Source organism: Manis javanica, chromosome X (genome assembly GCF_040802235.1).
Source record: "Manis javanica isolate MJ-LG chromosome X, MJ_LKY, whole genome shotgun sequence".
NCBI classification, from domain to species: Eukaryota; Metazoa; Chordata; class Mammalia; order Pholidota; family Manidae; genus Manis; species Manis javanica.
The window spans coordinates 117,252,915-117,270,725 of NC_133174.1; the positions used below are offsets into that span (position 1 = coordinate 117,252,915).

At 36.0% G+C, this 17,811-nt stretch overlaps 1 protein-coding gene across 3 annotated transcripts in view; it reads left to right on the top strand.

The window, feature by feature from the left end:
- The window catches only part of TENM1 (teneurin transmembrane protein 1), a 751,017-nt gene that overhangs the window by 448,494 nt on the left and 284,712 nt on the right, over positions 1 to 17,811 (top strand). The gene's annotated exons all lie outside the window — the stretch shown is intronic.

Genomic DNA, 17,811 nt, shown 5'->3' on the forward strand with positions numbered 1-17,811 from the left:
AATTTTGATCTAAAATTAAGAGAAAGCATTAGGTGAAAAATGGAAGAAAGGACATTCTGGGGAGAGCATATTTCACTCAATGTGCATAGTTACCAGTTACCCATTTCAGTAATATTAGGCATTATTTTTCTTACTCTTCCTCTCCCTTTTCTTCCATTTGCCATTTAAACCCTCTTTATTAGATTGGCTATTCTGTGAGCAAATACGTTCCTTGTAATACAACTAAGACATACTCATTCTGGAACCAATTGCCCATAATTTTTAAGCCATGAGTCAGGAATCTGAATTTCATTCTGAAGTCCTGCTGTTAAATTGCCATATTCTCCTTCTTTATCCAGGATCCATCTTTAGATATACTAGAGTTTGCAGATCCTCTTATTCTGTGATTCTTCTTTTTTAAAAATTTTTAGGAAAAATAATTTTTTGATGTAGTTTCCAGAAAGTATTTCTTCTCTCCTGTGGGATAAGCCTCAGTCCCAAAGCTATGAGGTAGGCTTGGTGTTAAGTGTTGTGCCTTTTTCATAAAAGCTATATGAATAGTTAAGAGTTTGCATTATAGAAACCAACAGATCAACAGATGTGGGTTTGAGGTTCACTTCTACTCCTTACTATCTATATGTGCTTGGGAGAATTATTGAACCTTTCTGAACCTCAGTTTCCTGACCTTAAAAATGGGTTAATAGCACTCATATTATTAGGTTGTTACAGGGATTATTTTGGACCTCACATCCAATTTACTTCTCAGAATCTGGACTTACTGCTTTCCTCGCTGTATTGGTCTCTCCAGCCTACCTGCGTACTTTGTGTGTGAGTAGACTGCTCTGCCTTTCACACCATGTTTAGTGGAGTAGTGCTCATTTCTACCTGGAAGTCAAACAGCCTTCTCCCTACAGAGCACTGGGGGACAGTTCTCTTGACTTCTCCACCTCTTCATCCAGATCCACCTTGAAGTAGAGTTACAGCCATTTTTTGTTTCCCTTATCTCTCTTTGTTGTTCCGCAGTTCAAACTCCTGACTCAAACTGTACTTGATACTCTTGCTCATCGGGAATTTTTGGCCAAGTGTTGGCTCTAGACCCTAACCTTGCTTGACCTGCTCTCACTGATGATGATGGACATTAAGCACGATCTTTTCACCAAAATGAATCTTACTTAAAGATTTTTCTGTGATAGTCAATACTAGTGAGGACTCGGATTTGATATTGACATAACCACTTTAACTCACAAAGACAGATTGGACTTGTGTGGAGAAGTCATGCCTGGCCAGAAGAGTGGGTAATAACTCTCTTTATTGTTAGAGTATTTTGACAGATAGCTGCAGCTTGATATGAGGCTAACTGCCTCTGCTAGCTTTAGACCAATGTGACAATTAAGTGGTGTCAAAAGGGTTGTTTTTATGAAAGAAGACCCAGGGCCATTGCTGGAGGAGATGTTGGCAAAGAATGTAAAAAGAAATGAAATCTATATGACCAGTGCTTTTTACCAGAGCTTCTAAAACTAGTATCTATTTGGGGGAAATAAGAAGAAATGTTTGTAAGTAGTGACGGTAGTTATTTAAATATCTATGGAGTAATACTCTTTAAATATTAACCCATAAGTATAAGTTCTCCAGTGGTAGTTTTATATATATAGTACTACTAAAATCTATGTAACATTTATAAGTAGTCTTTTTTCTTTAGGACATTTGCAATGGGAAAATAGATGAGAGACATAATTTTTTACTTCAATAATGACTAGAGAAAAAAAAAGCTCAGAATGTACGTAGTCAGTGCTAAGATCCAACAATATCTCATGCTTTAATCCTTTAACAGCACTGGGGTTAGCAAAATCTATCTGCAGCCACCAGATTTAAAGATTCTTTTTAAGACAGGAAAAGACTTTGTAGAACTAATCTATGACCTATAAATCCTGTTTACTACAGATGAACAGGAATCAACCAAGCTTTTCAGCCTACACTAAATGATGGATGTGGAATACGTTAAATTTACATGAAGGAGAATTCTGTAGCCTTAAAAATATATTTTACATATTGGGAGTAAAAATATATCTATAATAGTCTATTGTGCTTAGGGAGTAAAGAGTACTATTTTGGAGATTATCGTGATAATTTCTTGTCACTTTGATGGTGGTATTATTTTTAAAAAAGCTTTTGAGTTGACTATTTTCAGCCACATTTCAAAATAAAAGTCATAGGCAGACATAATGTTTCATTTTCTAAGGAAAGGAAATTTCTCCATAGGTGAGATGAAATCTGGTTTTAATATGGAGATTTATTTAGCAATCCAAATGTGAATCTAAACAGATGTCTCAGAGAATTTTTAAAAATAAGTTGATGGATGAACTGTATGAGTACGACAAACAAAAGTTAAATTTTAGAGGAATCTCTGAACCAACCTTTTTGCTCTCTCTCCTCATATACACTTCCCTACCCTGGCTTATGTATCTAAAACAGAAATATCTGACTTTGATCAGGAGAGAAACTAGTTCTTAACAACTTCACTGACTATAAAAGTACTTATCGCATTAATCATAATAAATATTTTCATTGCCATGTCAAGTTAGTAGACACTTGTCTATTATATTTTACTGAAAGTATGAAATATATTTGAAGTAGCAAAAAATAATTTTCCTGTCAGTCTCCTTATTTTCCACAGAGGGGTGTGTGTATGTGTGTGTGTGCATGTGTGTATTGAAGACATTCTACTAAACATCTCCCTTTGGGAGAATCCAGCTGGTTCTTTATTAATTCCACAACACAAAAATGTTCATAACTTTAAAAGCAAAAGGTAACATCAGGTTAAGTCTTGAGGTCTTTGAACTGTCTGCAGGAATTGTGAAAGTGTGGTACTGTGTATTCCATTTAAAGAAAAGGAAAGCTCCAAAAGAGTGCCCCCTCTGGTGAACAGATAAGCAATAAACAGTAACATCTGCTACCATTCTGTTCATTTCTTTGGGTAGATATCGGAGTGTCTAAGAATGTGTATAATGTGAATATTTTAAAGGAAAAGCAGTTCATTATAAATACTCTGGTGAATTAATTTTGCCATCCACAATCTTTAACAAATGTTGACAAATATTTGTTCAGTGCCCGCCATGTACTAGTACACTGTTTCACATATAACAGCCACTGGGGCTACAACAGAGAACAAAACACACAAAATCTCTGCCTTTATGGAGCTTATATTTTAGTGGAGACAGTCTTTGCCCTAATATGTTCATCAAATGGAGACTAATAATACTGTAGACTTATTGACTGGCTAGATGTAGTATGGGGGAAGGGAGAGAGGAGTCAAGATACCTCTTAGAAGTCTTCCTTTACCTGCCTTAACTTCCCCACAGCAAGTTATCATAGAATTTCCCCATATCTATGGTCTCATACCATCCTAAACGTATGTCTATGAAGACCTCATTGCATTGTATATTATTGTATATTTCCACCGCAAATATTTTATTTACTTCTCTTTATTCCCTGTTGCAACTTGAGTAAAGGACTCTGTCTCCTTTTTGTACTTTGATTCCTCAGTGCTTGGCTCACATAGTTCAATAAAATTTCTGTAGGTATATGGACAGACAGACAGGGAGGAGGGAATAACAGATGGAGTAGATTTCTGAAATCAGAAATAGTTGGTAGAAGCAGGCAGTGAGTTTTATTTTAGAAATATTGAATCATCTATGTGTGATATCTAGTTTGAAATGTCCAATATCTAATAAGTACTTTAAAATATGAATTTGAGGCCCAAGAGAAGAAGAAAGAAAGATTTTTTTTCTCAGCACTTACCAAATGCTTACTATGTGCCAAACATTGTACCAAGACATTATCACATTTATTCCAACTTATAATTTTTAAAATTGAGACTTAGAGGTTGAACAATATGCTACAACTTAGTATGTAATGGAGCCAGTTAGTGTGTAATGGAGCCAGTTCAAACCCTCTTCTGTCTGATTTCAGAGCTCATGATAGAGACAAATAATTAAGGATTTCATAGGTAGATTTAATAATTGAATTTCCATGAATGAGGGAGGAAATATTGAAAAACCTAGACAGAGGGTTTAGTGCAAGAAGAAGACAATAAACCAAATCATGGGAACACTTATGTCTTCGTTGATCATGAAGGAGAAAAAGCCAGCCCAGGTGATTAAGAGGTAATCATACAGGAGAACAAATAAGAGCAGAGAGAAAATTTCAAGGAGACAGTGATCATTTTCAAATGCCTCAGAGGAGTCAAGCAGTATGTGGATAAGAAGAGACCATTGATTCTGTCAATTATAAACTTCTTGATTTTTAAGCAACTAATTTCAGTGTAGTCATGAGATTGAAACTAGACTGCAATGAGTTTGAAGAATTGGTAAGAGGTAAGAAAATGGAATCGGAAGGTAGACTAGACAGACTACTCTTTTGAAATGGAATAATAGATTGAGAGGAAGTTGAATCAAAGCAAAACTTTCATATAAACTGGAAAGAGGAAAGGGGTGAGGGCTACATTTATTGTGGACATACACAGTAGTCACCAAGATGGTAATGTGGTTGATAGAAAGAAACTGACAGACCAAGTAGAGATCAAGTTTCCAGAATGGTAAGGAATATGAAAACTTGCAGGGATGGTCACATAATGCTGAAGAAAGCAGCATGATCCCACACAGTGGGACAGTATGGCCTCCCAGTTTGCCATGTCTCAACAAGGACATACCAGTTAATGATGACACCGTGTTTGGGGAATAATAAATCCCTTACATGCAAGAAGTTTGCCTTTGCTATTCTCATACTAGAGGGGGTATTATTTAAAGTTGGCTCTCAAATAGAAGTTGTATTTCCAAGGGGAAGCAGCTACCATTGACCAACCCAAGATTATAATCTAGATTTCCCATCTCCATCTGGCATACACAAAACACCAGGCAGTCTCCTATTACTAATGAAGATACTAAATACTGGCATATGTACACATAGGGCTTTCACTGACAATATAAAAGCCAACTTACGACTGTTTCCAAAATATCAAATACAACATATAGACACCAATATCATTGATTCTGTCCTTTTGTGGCATATTAGTCTCCTAAGTAAATTGATTTTCTTCTAGAAGAAAATATTCACAATCTGCTATTTCACCCACTTTTCAACCAAAAAAAAAAATTAACTGTGACAGTCTAATCTTTCAAATTTTGTTATTTTCCATAATGAATAGTATTATTAACTTAAATAATTTTATTATCTAAGTTATCAATACAGCCAGTTGCTTTTTAGTAAATACACTTGTAACTATTATTTTGTTATATTCCAGACTCAAGTTTTAGATAATATATTGTCTATATGTACATGTATGTGTTGTGCACATGTAGACATATAAGCACATGTAGGTATGCAATGTATAATTTTCTATTATCGAAAGTTCTTTCACTTATTATCTCATTTTGAACTCTAACCAACCCTGGGAGGTAAACATAATAGAGGCTATGCCCACTTTAGAGATAGGGAAACTGGACCCTAGGAAATTTTACTGGTGTGTCCTTATAGAAATTTAGAGCAAGAGTTGGTACAAGAATGCAAGTCTCCACGCAACTAAGCCAATGTTCTTTGCATTATAACATTTTATCTCTGGAATATAAAGAACTCTAAGTCATTCCTTTTTGTCTTTTGGTGAATATTAATTGTTCAATTGAATTACCCTGCCTGGAGACACAATGTAGGTTTTATTCAATTTATATTAAAATCTTGATGAACCTAAATGCTCAGGAAAAGGGGGTTCTGGTTAATTGGATTTGGTGGTCAGCTTAAGGTAAAATAGAACTTTTTAAAAATTGTATTCTTGTTGGAAATCATGCTTCAATATAAATCTACTTTCTACTTTAACCCAAATAATCATAATTTAATCTTTTGTAATTGAAAATCTTACAGTAGGAGCTGTCATTTTTACAGTGATTTTTTATTGTATAGCACTCTGCATATAAAGGATATTGTAGAGTGAGAAAATGCCCAGTGGTCCCAGGATATCCTTTCCAAATTTAGGGTGGCCTCTTGTGAGTAGTTGAAAGAGCACTGGGTTTAGAGTTAGAAATCTTGAGTGCAGGTCCAAATCTGCCACTAAAATAGCTGTGTGACCTTGATAATGTCTCTTTCTACCTCTCAACCTCATTTTCCTCAACAGTCTGATGGGGGAATAAAGTTAAATGATATTTGAGATCCTTTCTGGCTTTACTCTCTGTTTTTCTGTGGCTTACCTTCTTGTCATTTGCTCCTCTGCTGAAAGAATCCTGCTCAATTGAGCTTTTCTAGTTAGTTGGATTCTAATTAATTGCAAAATTACCAATTCTAGGTGAAGTCCCTAAACAAGTCAGATAAACTTAAGTTGAATAAGTCATGATTCCTTCAGAATTTCCAGTAGCCAAGGAGTAAATGAGGAAGACACTGCACATTCCTGTCTGTCAGGGGGTAACTATGATGCCAGTCAAGTATATAAGAAGGCAATCTTTAAGCCAGTCTATAAATATGTTTTTCCTGATACACAAAAGGTACTCAATAAAAGTTTGTTAAATAAAGGAATTGAAGAACAAACCCTTCATAGAGACAGGATTCAAAATGCAAAACCTTGTATAGAAACATACCTTGTCTTGGGTCATACTGTGAAGCTGAAGTAGTTTCAATGTTCTCTTTCATATTGTCATTCCCTGTCTAATTATGAAATAAATATAACTTCATTTTATGTTTCTTATTCAAAGATAAAAATACAACCTGGATTAAGTTAAAGTTCCAATGAGCCATTTCTATACTGCATCCTGTAAATCCATGATCACCTTTTTCCTTAGTATTAATAATGATGCAAGGAGAAAATAAGTTCAAATTTAATATTATATTTACCAAATGTATACTTAGAGGTCAAAGAAGTGCATAAAATCACTATACTCTCAAAGTTGACCTTACCTTGCTTATCTCCTTGTGCTATCCCTGAACAATTAAAGCAAACCAATGCATTTCTTCTTTGCACCCTGGAATGCACACAGCAGGGAACCAAGGAGAGAACATTTCTGTGGAAGGCAGGTCTGCTTCCTGAAAACTGTTCTGTGCTCAAGTGGGATTAGTTACTGAGCTTTAGAGCATGGCATAAAGTGGGGAATTTGACTGTTTCTTAGATGGCCTACCCTCAGGGGAGTTAATTTTCAATTGCTGGGATTATTATATATTCTGCATATTTTAATCAGTATTTCAGGTTTTGGATTTATGCTTTGTTACAGGTTCATGAGGGGTGCAACTTGAAAAGCAATTTTAAAAATTGAAAGTAGAAAATATTTTCTCTTCTCCCTGTTTTACAAAGATTGTCTTTATGGTCAGCAAGGGTAAATGTTTGATGATGAGTGGGTTGTATATGCTCTCTGGCCCCAGGGGTCTGGATATTTGTTTGGATAACAGACCAATCCCAAGGGCAAACAGCCTCAAGGGAGGAACAGCTGTGAGTTTAAGCAGAAGGTAAGATCATGCATGCCATGCAGGAAAATCTTTTTCAGAAAGTCTTAAAGGGTGACAGATTCCCTCCCATAGGGATGCTGAACACTTCATAACTGCATGTTCCAATTGGAGGAATAGTTTTAGACCAAGGTTGTTCAGCCTCGCCATTACTGACATTTCAGGTTGGGTAATTCATTGTCTGGTGGATAGTCCCGCACAGTAGAGGATGTTTATAGCAGCATCCCTGGTCTCTACCCAGTAGATGCCAGTAGTGCCCTCCCCTTAGTTGTGCCAATCAAAAATGTCCCCAGACATTACCAAATGTCTCCTGGGTGTCAGTTTCTCCCCAGCTGAGAAACACTCTTACATTAACGGTGAGGCAAAATCTATTGTTTCCTTACCTGCTCACTTTACTCAACCCCTCTTCAGATGCTTGCAGTTTCTTTGTCCCTACCCACCTTCATTTCACAGACCTTTCTTCTGAACCTTTGTCCAAGGGTTTATTTAATTCTCCAGTCTATAGGGTAATTTGGGTTGGAAACCACTGCTATAGACTGAATCTCCCCGAAATTCCTATGTTGAAAACCGAATGACCAAAGGCAATGGTATCAGGAGGAGCCTTTGGTGGGTGGTTAGGTTGTGAGAGTGGATCCCTCATGGATGACATTAGTGCCCTTATAAAAGAGACCTCAGATTGCTCCCTAGCCTGTTCCAACCTCTGAGGACATAGCAGGAAGTTGGCAGTGTGCAACCTGGAAGAGGCCCTTCACCAGAACCCTCCTGTGCTGGCATCCTCACCTTGGATTTTCAGCCTCTAGAACTGCAGGAGACATATTCCCATTGTTTATAAGCCACCAGTTTGTGGTATTTTGTTATAGAAGCCTTAATGGACTAAAACAACCGCTCAGTTAAATCCATTCAGCTCTAAGCTCCCCACCCCCTGCCAACTGGTTTCCCTTTAATACAGTGGCAGCTCCTCATATAATTGTATCTCCAATTAACTTGTCATATCCTGCTTTTCTATGCAAGAGTCTTAAGCAAGAGAAACAGTTTCCACACATTGAAAGAATACCAGTTTGTGCATGTACCTAATTGGCTTGTTTTCTGGGAACACAAAAAGCTGGAAAAATACAGTATCTCACTGTTGACTATTTAGATCAGATCTAGAACCCCTAAAGCAGCTAACAATCTGCTCCCCTTGCATATATAGCCATTATCTATTGATATATCTATCTCTACCTATCTATAAAATTTCCTTTCTCTTCCCCCACACTCTTCCTTTTTTAGATCTACACTACTCTTGGGAATTTCTTAGCTCTTCTGATATTGTTCTTTACTAAAAAGCTTACAAGAACACAGGAGCCTGAAAGTAAATCGCACATTTGGGAAACCACACATGGCATAGGCTGGCCAGAGCTTACGGAGCAGTAGAGACAATGGTAGTGAGGCAGAGAGGCCAGATCATGAAGGATCTTTGAAGTAGTACACCTTCATTTCAAAAACAGGAAACCACGAATAGCTACAAATTCCATCACCCAAAGATAGTTACTATTAAGACTTCCATGTATTTTCTCCTGGATCAGACCTCTGTGGAGAAGGGACTTGTTATTCTGTTTGTTTTCGTTTGTGTGCGGGAGGGGGCAGTACACGGTTGTGGTTGTACTGTATGTATAAATCCTGGGTGTTTTTTTCCCCAACGAGGAAAATTGCTTATTACCTCAGAAATTATCTGGTTAACGGGAACAGAAATGTTTTAGAACTAAATCAAGTAAAAAGGAGGTTTTTAAAAAAATGATACAGAATAATCTTACAAGGAAAGGAAAGGGCAATGAGTACAGCCAGGCCTAATGAGAGAGGGAACTCTCTCTATTGTTCTGTTTCTTTCTGGAATCACATGAAGTCTCATCTCTGCTTCTCTCTGCACATATGCTCTATTCCACACAAAGTGGAGTCACATGTTTATTCCCATTTAAAATGGTGCCTGTTGGGAAGTGAACTACTGAAAACTATGGAGTGGCATTCTACTATTCCTTCATGGAGAAGATGTATAAAATCATAAGAGGATTGAAAATATCACCCACCAATAGCTTTCCAAATTTTTTCTAGTTTGAAAGGATTACAACTTCCACACTGTATCTCAGGACCTACATAATTACTAAGTATAAAGAGAATGAAAAATTGGTAAGCTTAGTTATCTAGGTAAATAACTTTTATGTGTTGGCCTGAGACTTATATAGGAAGGAACATTTGCATTAATAGAAAATATTAATTTGATATTTACACTTCAGCTGATGTAGGGTTTTTAATGTCAAATTTTTATTAAAGTTACCTCTACAAAGCATGGATCTACCTTGTAGAAAGAGAATGAGTGGGTGACATCAAAGGGCATTATTATTAGGAAATAAAGGATAATTGTTTATTATAATTTATTTTGGATCTACTAAAGCTACTGGGTCAAACATTGTATAATATGTAGTATTGTCTTTCTCTAGCATTTCTATATCTACACCAGCACTCCCAGCTCCAACTTATCTCTGAATATCCTGTTTTAGAAAGATGTTTAATTTATGTAGGAAAGTCTGATATACTACTGGATGAAAAAGGTTCTGATGTCCCCCATATTCTAAACAGGGACATGTGACAATTATCCATGTACCCTCATGATATCATTTTGTCATTTCTGTAACTTTAAGAGTCGAAAGAAATATTTCCATAAAAACCTATTTTAAAAACCTATTTAGTGGAATACTAAGCTTATATATATATATTCATTCTGAAAAGAGAAATGCCAGATAATCGTGTGAATTGAGATTTTATTACCTCAGTGATTAACATTATGAGGGATAACAGTGACATGATGAGTTAATGTGTGCACAGTGGTTAAGTAAATGGATTTTATTGTTCATGCATTAATTTAAAAATATTTATTGAGCATCTGTTGTTTGAAAGCACCAGTCTAGATGTGGGATCCTACTGTTATGTAGCTTACCATCTAGTAACCAGCAAAACTGAAGTAGATTTGCAACTCTATCACCAGTTCTGTGGCCTTGGGAAATTCATTTCATCTTAATAACTGATCCTCATCCCCCTCAACTGTGAAATGTAGATAGTATCATCTACCTTATAGGGTCATTGTGAGGATTCCGTGAGAAAAAAACCACAGTATTTTAACAGAATGCCTGGAACATAGTAAATGTTCAGCAAATGGTCATTGCTGTTGCCATTATCATTACCATTAACAGTGATTATTTCTAATTATTAGTATTTTTATAACAGTAATTCTTTCATTACCCAACTGTCTCACAGAAAGAGATGAAATGTGAATCAACTTTTTCTTTGACTTATTTATTTCCTTTAGGTTATGTGAAAATGAAATGAAAGCTTGTAGTCGTCCTTTTACATTCAATAAACCAAGAGATAATTGCTCACAAATGACTTGTTTTAGAGTCCCCAAGCCTCACTCATTCTGCACAGTGAATCAAGAGCCTTTTAGAAGAAGCAGAGGCATCATACAAATCAATATATATTCATTAACTACCTTTGAAGTATGAGACAACGTACCTAGAAATTAAGAGTTGGTCCCTGCCTTCAAGGAATATACAATCCAGATAGGGCAGATACTACTTCTGATTAAAAGAAGAGAGGGAAAAATAGCCACAGAAAGTATTTTTAAAGAGCTTTCCCATTAACTACTAACTACCCCAATTGCAAAATCACAAGAATAACAATCGAGACCATAGAGAGTATTGCAATTCAAGAATACATTGTGGAACCAAAGCTTAAGCCTAGAAAAATTAAAGGTTAGACAAACATCCTGAAATTCTTTTTTAAAACTCTTAAAAATTATGAACAACGTAAAGAGAGTATAGACTTTTCATGAATACTTAGCACAGCAGGTTTGGAGGAGATGTATGACAGGAGTGCCTTAAAATTTAGAAAATAAAAAACACAAGGAAAAATAAAATGAAATTTAGCTAGTAGCAAAGTACAATTTGTTACCCCAGGAAGTTGTTCTAGAACAGGTTAGATAAATATTCTTCTTCGGGGTATTAATCCTAAAAAGGATTACCAGGAATGGGCTATTAAGGAAAAACTAGAAGATGTGCAGGTTGATATCTTGGCCAGTAACCACACTTTGCTGCAAAACAATACTAGGTATTCTTGTCAGGGAAGAAAATGGGACTGACCCAGGAGGGCATTTTCTTTTATATTTTTCATGTTTTTGGAAGCATAAGAATAAATACCTAAGAATAGACATTTCTCAAAGAAGATAGAAAAACAGCCAACAAGCATATGAAATGATGCTCAGCATCACCAATCATGAGAGAAATGCAAATCAGAGCCACAGTGCGATGTTACCTCACACCCATTAGAATGGCTTCCATAAAAAAATTAATAGAAAATAATAAGTGTTAGGAAGGATCTAGGGAAATTGGAACTCTTTGCACTGTTGATGGGATTGCAAAATGGCACAATTGCTATGGAACACAGTATGGAAGTCACTCAAAAAATTTAGAAATAGAGCTACTGTATGATCCAGCAGTTCTTCTCCTGGGTATACAGTTGACCCTTGAACAAAGCAGAGGTTAAGGGTACCAACCACACCCCCCATGCACAGTTGAAAACCAATGTATAATATTTGCCTCAAAACTTAACTATGCTTTATGCTCCCACTTTTTTTTTCTATGCTCCTACTTTTTTCAAGGACTATGAAAACACATTTAGGTGGTAGTTTCACTTTCCATAAATGGACTGCAAAGCCTATGACAATACACAGCATTTACATGGCCGTTTTTCATGACACACATCAAAGGATAGATCACTTTCAGCCTATTTTTGACTGAGAGCCTTACTGATAACATACACAGTCAATTACCACATATTTTTTGTGTTGTATGTATTATATAGTGTGTTCTTGCAATAAAGTAAGCTAGAGAAAAGAAATGTTTTTTCAAATTGCTGCAAATCTCCAAAAATTCTTCTAAAATAGTTATTGAAAAAAATCTGCATATAAGTGGACCCATGCAGTTCAAACCTGTGCTGTTCAAGGGTCAACTATATATTTCAAAATAATTGAAAGCAGGATTTCAAAAAGATGTTTGCATACCCATGTTCATAGTAACATTATTCACAATAGCCAAAGGGGTAGGAGACCAAATGTCTAACCACAGATGAATGGATGGAAAAAATGTGGTGTATACATGCAGTGGAATACTATTCAGCCTTGCAACAGAAGGAAATCTTACCACATGCTACACATGATGAACCTTCAGGACATGATGTTAAGGGAACTCAACCAGTCACAAAAAGGCAAATACTGTATGATACCACTTAGAGGAGGTATCTAAACTGGTCAAATTAATAGACACAGAAAGCAGAGTGGTGGTTACCAGGGGCTAGAGGGATGGGGGAAAGGGGAGTTGTTTAATTAATGAGTATAGAGTTTCAGATTTGCATGATGAAAGAGTTCTGGAGACCTGTTTCACAACAATGAGAGTATAGTTAACACTGTTGAACTATACACTTAAAAGTGGTTAGGATGGTAAATTTTATATTTTGTGGTTCTTTATCACAACAAAAAATGTGTTTAATAAATTTTTAAAAATAAGAATAAATACCCAAATTTTACTATCCTATCTGAATGTGATTTGGCCCTAATAACTTGGCTCAAGTCCTTTTCATTGCAGTCTTTTTTTTTATTTTTTTAAATCAACCTCGGCATCTAACTGAAAGTAAATTGAATTCCTTCCTCTGGGTATAAAACTGAGTCAAATGCTTATAGCTAAGGGAATACAGGTTTAGATATTTGTCTCATAAGTATGTTTACAAGATGTAAAAGAAAAAACTCATTGGTTATTTATGCATCTGTTGTTAGAAAGCTATAGATTTTTGTCTATTTCCTATAGAATTTTAAGGGCCACATTAAATCACATAATTTAGTGCTAACAGATACCCTCAGAATTATGTAGCATGAGGGGTTTAAAAAGAGAGAGTACATTTTCCCCTTTTTTATAGATGATTTTAAAATCCTTACAGGAGCATTTATTATATTCCCATTTACCACCACTGGGTCTCATCAGTCTTGAAGATATTTTTTTTCAATTTCCTTATATGCCCATTTCCTTTTGGCAATATCTTGCTTTTCCTTTTTAAATTTGAACTTGAATATTAAAACAGATGCAAAGAAGAGTACTACTTACACATAAACTCTTGAACTGCATTTTTATCATTTGTTCTGTGGAAAAAACCCAATTGTATGAAATTGATAGCAACATTTTAGTATATCCTCAGGTCCTCAGGGAAAAGCAATGTGCTTAGACAGATGATCTGATTTTATGAGCACATAGCGAAAGTCTAGCACTGCGCATTTGTCTTTATGCTCCTACTTTTTTCAAGGACTATGAAAACACATTTAGGTGGTACTTTCACTTTCCAACAATGGACTGCAAAACCTATGACAATACATACCATTTGCATGGCTGTTTTTCATGACGCACATTAAAGGGTAGATCACTTTCAGCATGGAATCTTAATCTCAGCTTGTTAATAAGAAAACAGGAACCTTAGCACGTGAACTCCTTTTATTACCTGCTCTCACTGAGGACTGTGATTTGGATTCTGCTCAAATATGAATTAGTTTAAATGTTGCTCTGCTGCGACTGTTGAATGTATTCATTATGCTGTAATATTTTACTTATGAAACTGCATTTGGAAATCCTTTGGTGTATATCAGGATAAAATTACAGTGCTCAGGGATATTGATTATTGCTTGTAATTGCCATCATAATAGCCAACAATTCTCTGTCTTTCTTTATCTTTCTTCTACCTCCTAATGATATACCAAACCAAATCAATATCTAACATATGGGCCACTTACATTGTCTCAAAAATCCAATTGTTTTTCTTCATAAATATGCAGAGGATCGAAGGTTATATCTCCAAATATTGAGAGAAAAAAAGAGCCCCATACTTCTGGGCTTCTCTTTTATCCCAGAAGAACATATCAGAATGTTGCTGTATAGGATCAGTTATACATGACATTTTGTCACCTCCAGAATAACCAGGGGGCAGTGGTGGGGAGGTCGGGAGGTCGGGAGGTGGGGAGGCTACTCTGCTCTTCTGTCTCTAAAGTCTCACTACACTTCTTGCTCACTAGTAAATTGGATGGCCAGGTGGAAGACATAGGCTGGGAGAGTTAAGCAGACACTAAAGAAGAAATCCACTTCCTTATGACATGGAGGAGATTATTTCAGGGACTAAAGGGAAAGCACAATCAAAAGGAAGGAGTGTGGCTGTGAGTCACTTTTTTCAGTAAAATGTATTTATTCTTACTCCCACTATATGTTGTTTCTCCAGTTTGAGAATAATACATTAGGTGCCTTCAGATGCAGCAATATCTTTATATTCTTAACAAGTAAAGGGTAGCTTCTTTGTAAGGCTGCACATTCATCCAAAATAGTTAAGACAATCTGTAAAACTTACTATAATAACATGTGACATACAGACAAATAGACATGCATTATATAGTATTATTTGAACAGATTAGTAAATTAACTCGGGAGATTAGAACCTGGTAATCCAGTGAAGACTGGTTGGCAGGTAGCATAGGGTAATGGAAACACACAACCTTGGAAGTCTCCAATTCCAATTCATTCATGCCGTTAACTACCTATGTTACTCGTAGGTAGTCCACTTGCATTCTCTGGGCCTGCAAAATAGGGGTGTTGGGCTACTAGATAATTTCTGAGATCCCTTCCAACTCTGTGATTCTGTAGCCATCATTCTCACATATTTGTCATTCGTCCCAAAGGGAATGGGGTAAAAGCGTGGCTCAACCTAATGTCATCCACAGGTCAAGATCAGCACAAAGCATGTTTCTTCTGTGCCTTCAAAGGCCTGGATTCAAATTTTAATGAGTCTACTAACTGCACAACCCTAATACAGTGTACTGTAATGTTGTGGTTAAGAGCAATGGCTCTGGAGCCAGACTACTTGGTTTCAAAACTCAGCTTCACCAATCACTAGCTGTGGGTCTGTGGACAAGTTACTTAACCTCACTGTGCAATTGTTTTCTCATCTCTAAATGGAGATACTTGCTGTAATGTGGTTGTTGTCAAGATTAAATGATATATTTTATGAATTATTTAGAACAATGCCTGGCACAACTAAGCACTTGAAGAATGTTACCTCTCATTATTGTAACTACTCTTATCTCCATTTTACTGCTACTAAACCTCTTCTAGTTTCTGTTTCCTCATCTAGAAGATTAGAATAATAGTACCAACCTCACAGACATGTAAGCATCAAAATATTGCATATAAAGTGCCTCCTCTGGTTTCTGTCCTTTCAAGGTGCTCAGTAAATCATGTTCACATAAACAGAACCAATTATGCATATGATCGGTGTTAGCCAGTGCATTTTTTCCACTCACTCCACCCCCAATTTCTTTGATACTAGTTACAAAAGCAATACAAGCTTAAGGCAGAGAACTTCAAAAACTAACCCTATTATTCAAAAGTAACAAAAATTACTATTTTTCCATGAATACATATAGATAGATACATATATATATATAGATTGTATCCTCTTACCCATACTGTTTTGAAGCCTCCCTTTTTTCACTTGGTGATATCTGTAAAAAAATTTTTCTGGTGAATAGATATTCTTTCACAACAGAATTTGTAATGGTTGTATAGTATTCTACTATGCATTTGTAAAATAATTTACTTAGCCAAATACCTATTATTGAGCACTCGAGTGTTTATTTTTTCGCTATTATAAATAACACTGCAGCAAATGAATTCTTATATACATTGTCATACACATCATTTCCTAAGGATACATTCCTATAGGCATAATTATTGGGCAAAGAATATGCACATTTAAAGTCTTTGGATACATAATGCCAAACTGGCCTCCAGGAAGGCTTATGCATCTGCCCTCCCCTCAGCAACCCTGCCCTCTAAATAATCTTTACCCTCCTGTTACTAAAGCAGAACTTTGGTATGTGGGTATAATGGATAGGTAGATAAATATGTGGGTATTTTTAATTAACTGGCATGTAGACAGTTGTTTTTTCCTTTAAATACATATGCTTTTGATCTTTAAAAATGGAAGCTGGAAGCAGTCTTAAAATAATCTTAATGATTTATGCATTTGGGCATATGTCATATGTGTAAAGGGATGTTGGCTCTTTGCTTAGTGGGGGGGTTTGTGTTGTAGTACATTAAAATGAAGCACCAGAATGGGTTTTGTTTAGCAGCACATTTTACTGCCCCAGGCGGTGCAACAGAGCGGTTAAAATTAGGGACTTTGGAGCCAGAATGACCTGGGTTCCTATTCTAGCTCTGTCATTCACTTACTAGGTGAATTTAGGCAAGTTATTTAACCTCTTTAGACTTCCATTTCCTTAAATGAACAATGAGGGTAATAATATAGCCTTCATATAAGTGAAGACTAACTGAGATAATGAGTGTTTAGCACGACGTGAGGCACTTAACGCTCAGTAAGTGTAAAGTATATGCACAGAAAGCATACTTTCATTTATTTGTGTCTGGCAACTCCTTCCATGTAAATAAATTACTACTGTTTATGAAATATCCATCTAACAATAGTCATGAGCAGCCAATAATCATCCTATAGTAATTCAAGTATGACAGCATCATGAAGTGCTAGGACAGGCAAAAGTAAAATACATGGTAGAAAAAAATGTGAACTAGTGGTGCCTCTACGGGGTGGGGATAGGGACAGAAAGGCAGGAAGGAACATGCTGACATGATAGGAATGTGCTGTAGCTTGATCAGGGTTTGGGTTGCACTGGTGATTGCCTTTGTCAAAGCTCAGCAAATATACACTTAAAATTGGTGCATTGCATCATGTATAATTTTTTATTGAAATATATTTACATATAACATTGTTTAAGGTGTATAACATGTTGATCTGATACATTTGTATATTGTGAAATGGTTACCATTGTAGCATTAGCTCACACGTCTGTCAGATCACATAACTATCCATTTCTTTTTTTGTGGTGGGAATAATCAAGATCTACTCTCTAAGCACGTTTGAGGTTTATAATACATTGTTATTGTCTATAGTCATTAGATCTCCAGGACTTACTTATCTACTAGTTGTAAGTTTGTACCCTTAAGCAACACCTATCTATGTCCCATCCCTTCAGCCCCTGGTAACCTATTCTACTCTCTGTTTTTAGGAGTTCATGCATAGACCTTGAGGACATTATGCTAAGTGATCTAAGTCAGAGATAGACAAATACTATATGGTATCACTTGTATGTGGAATTTTAAAATGTCTAACTCATTATTCATACATTTTCCATTGAAAATCTGTAAAAATGATTGAACTCTAGATAAT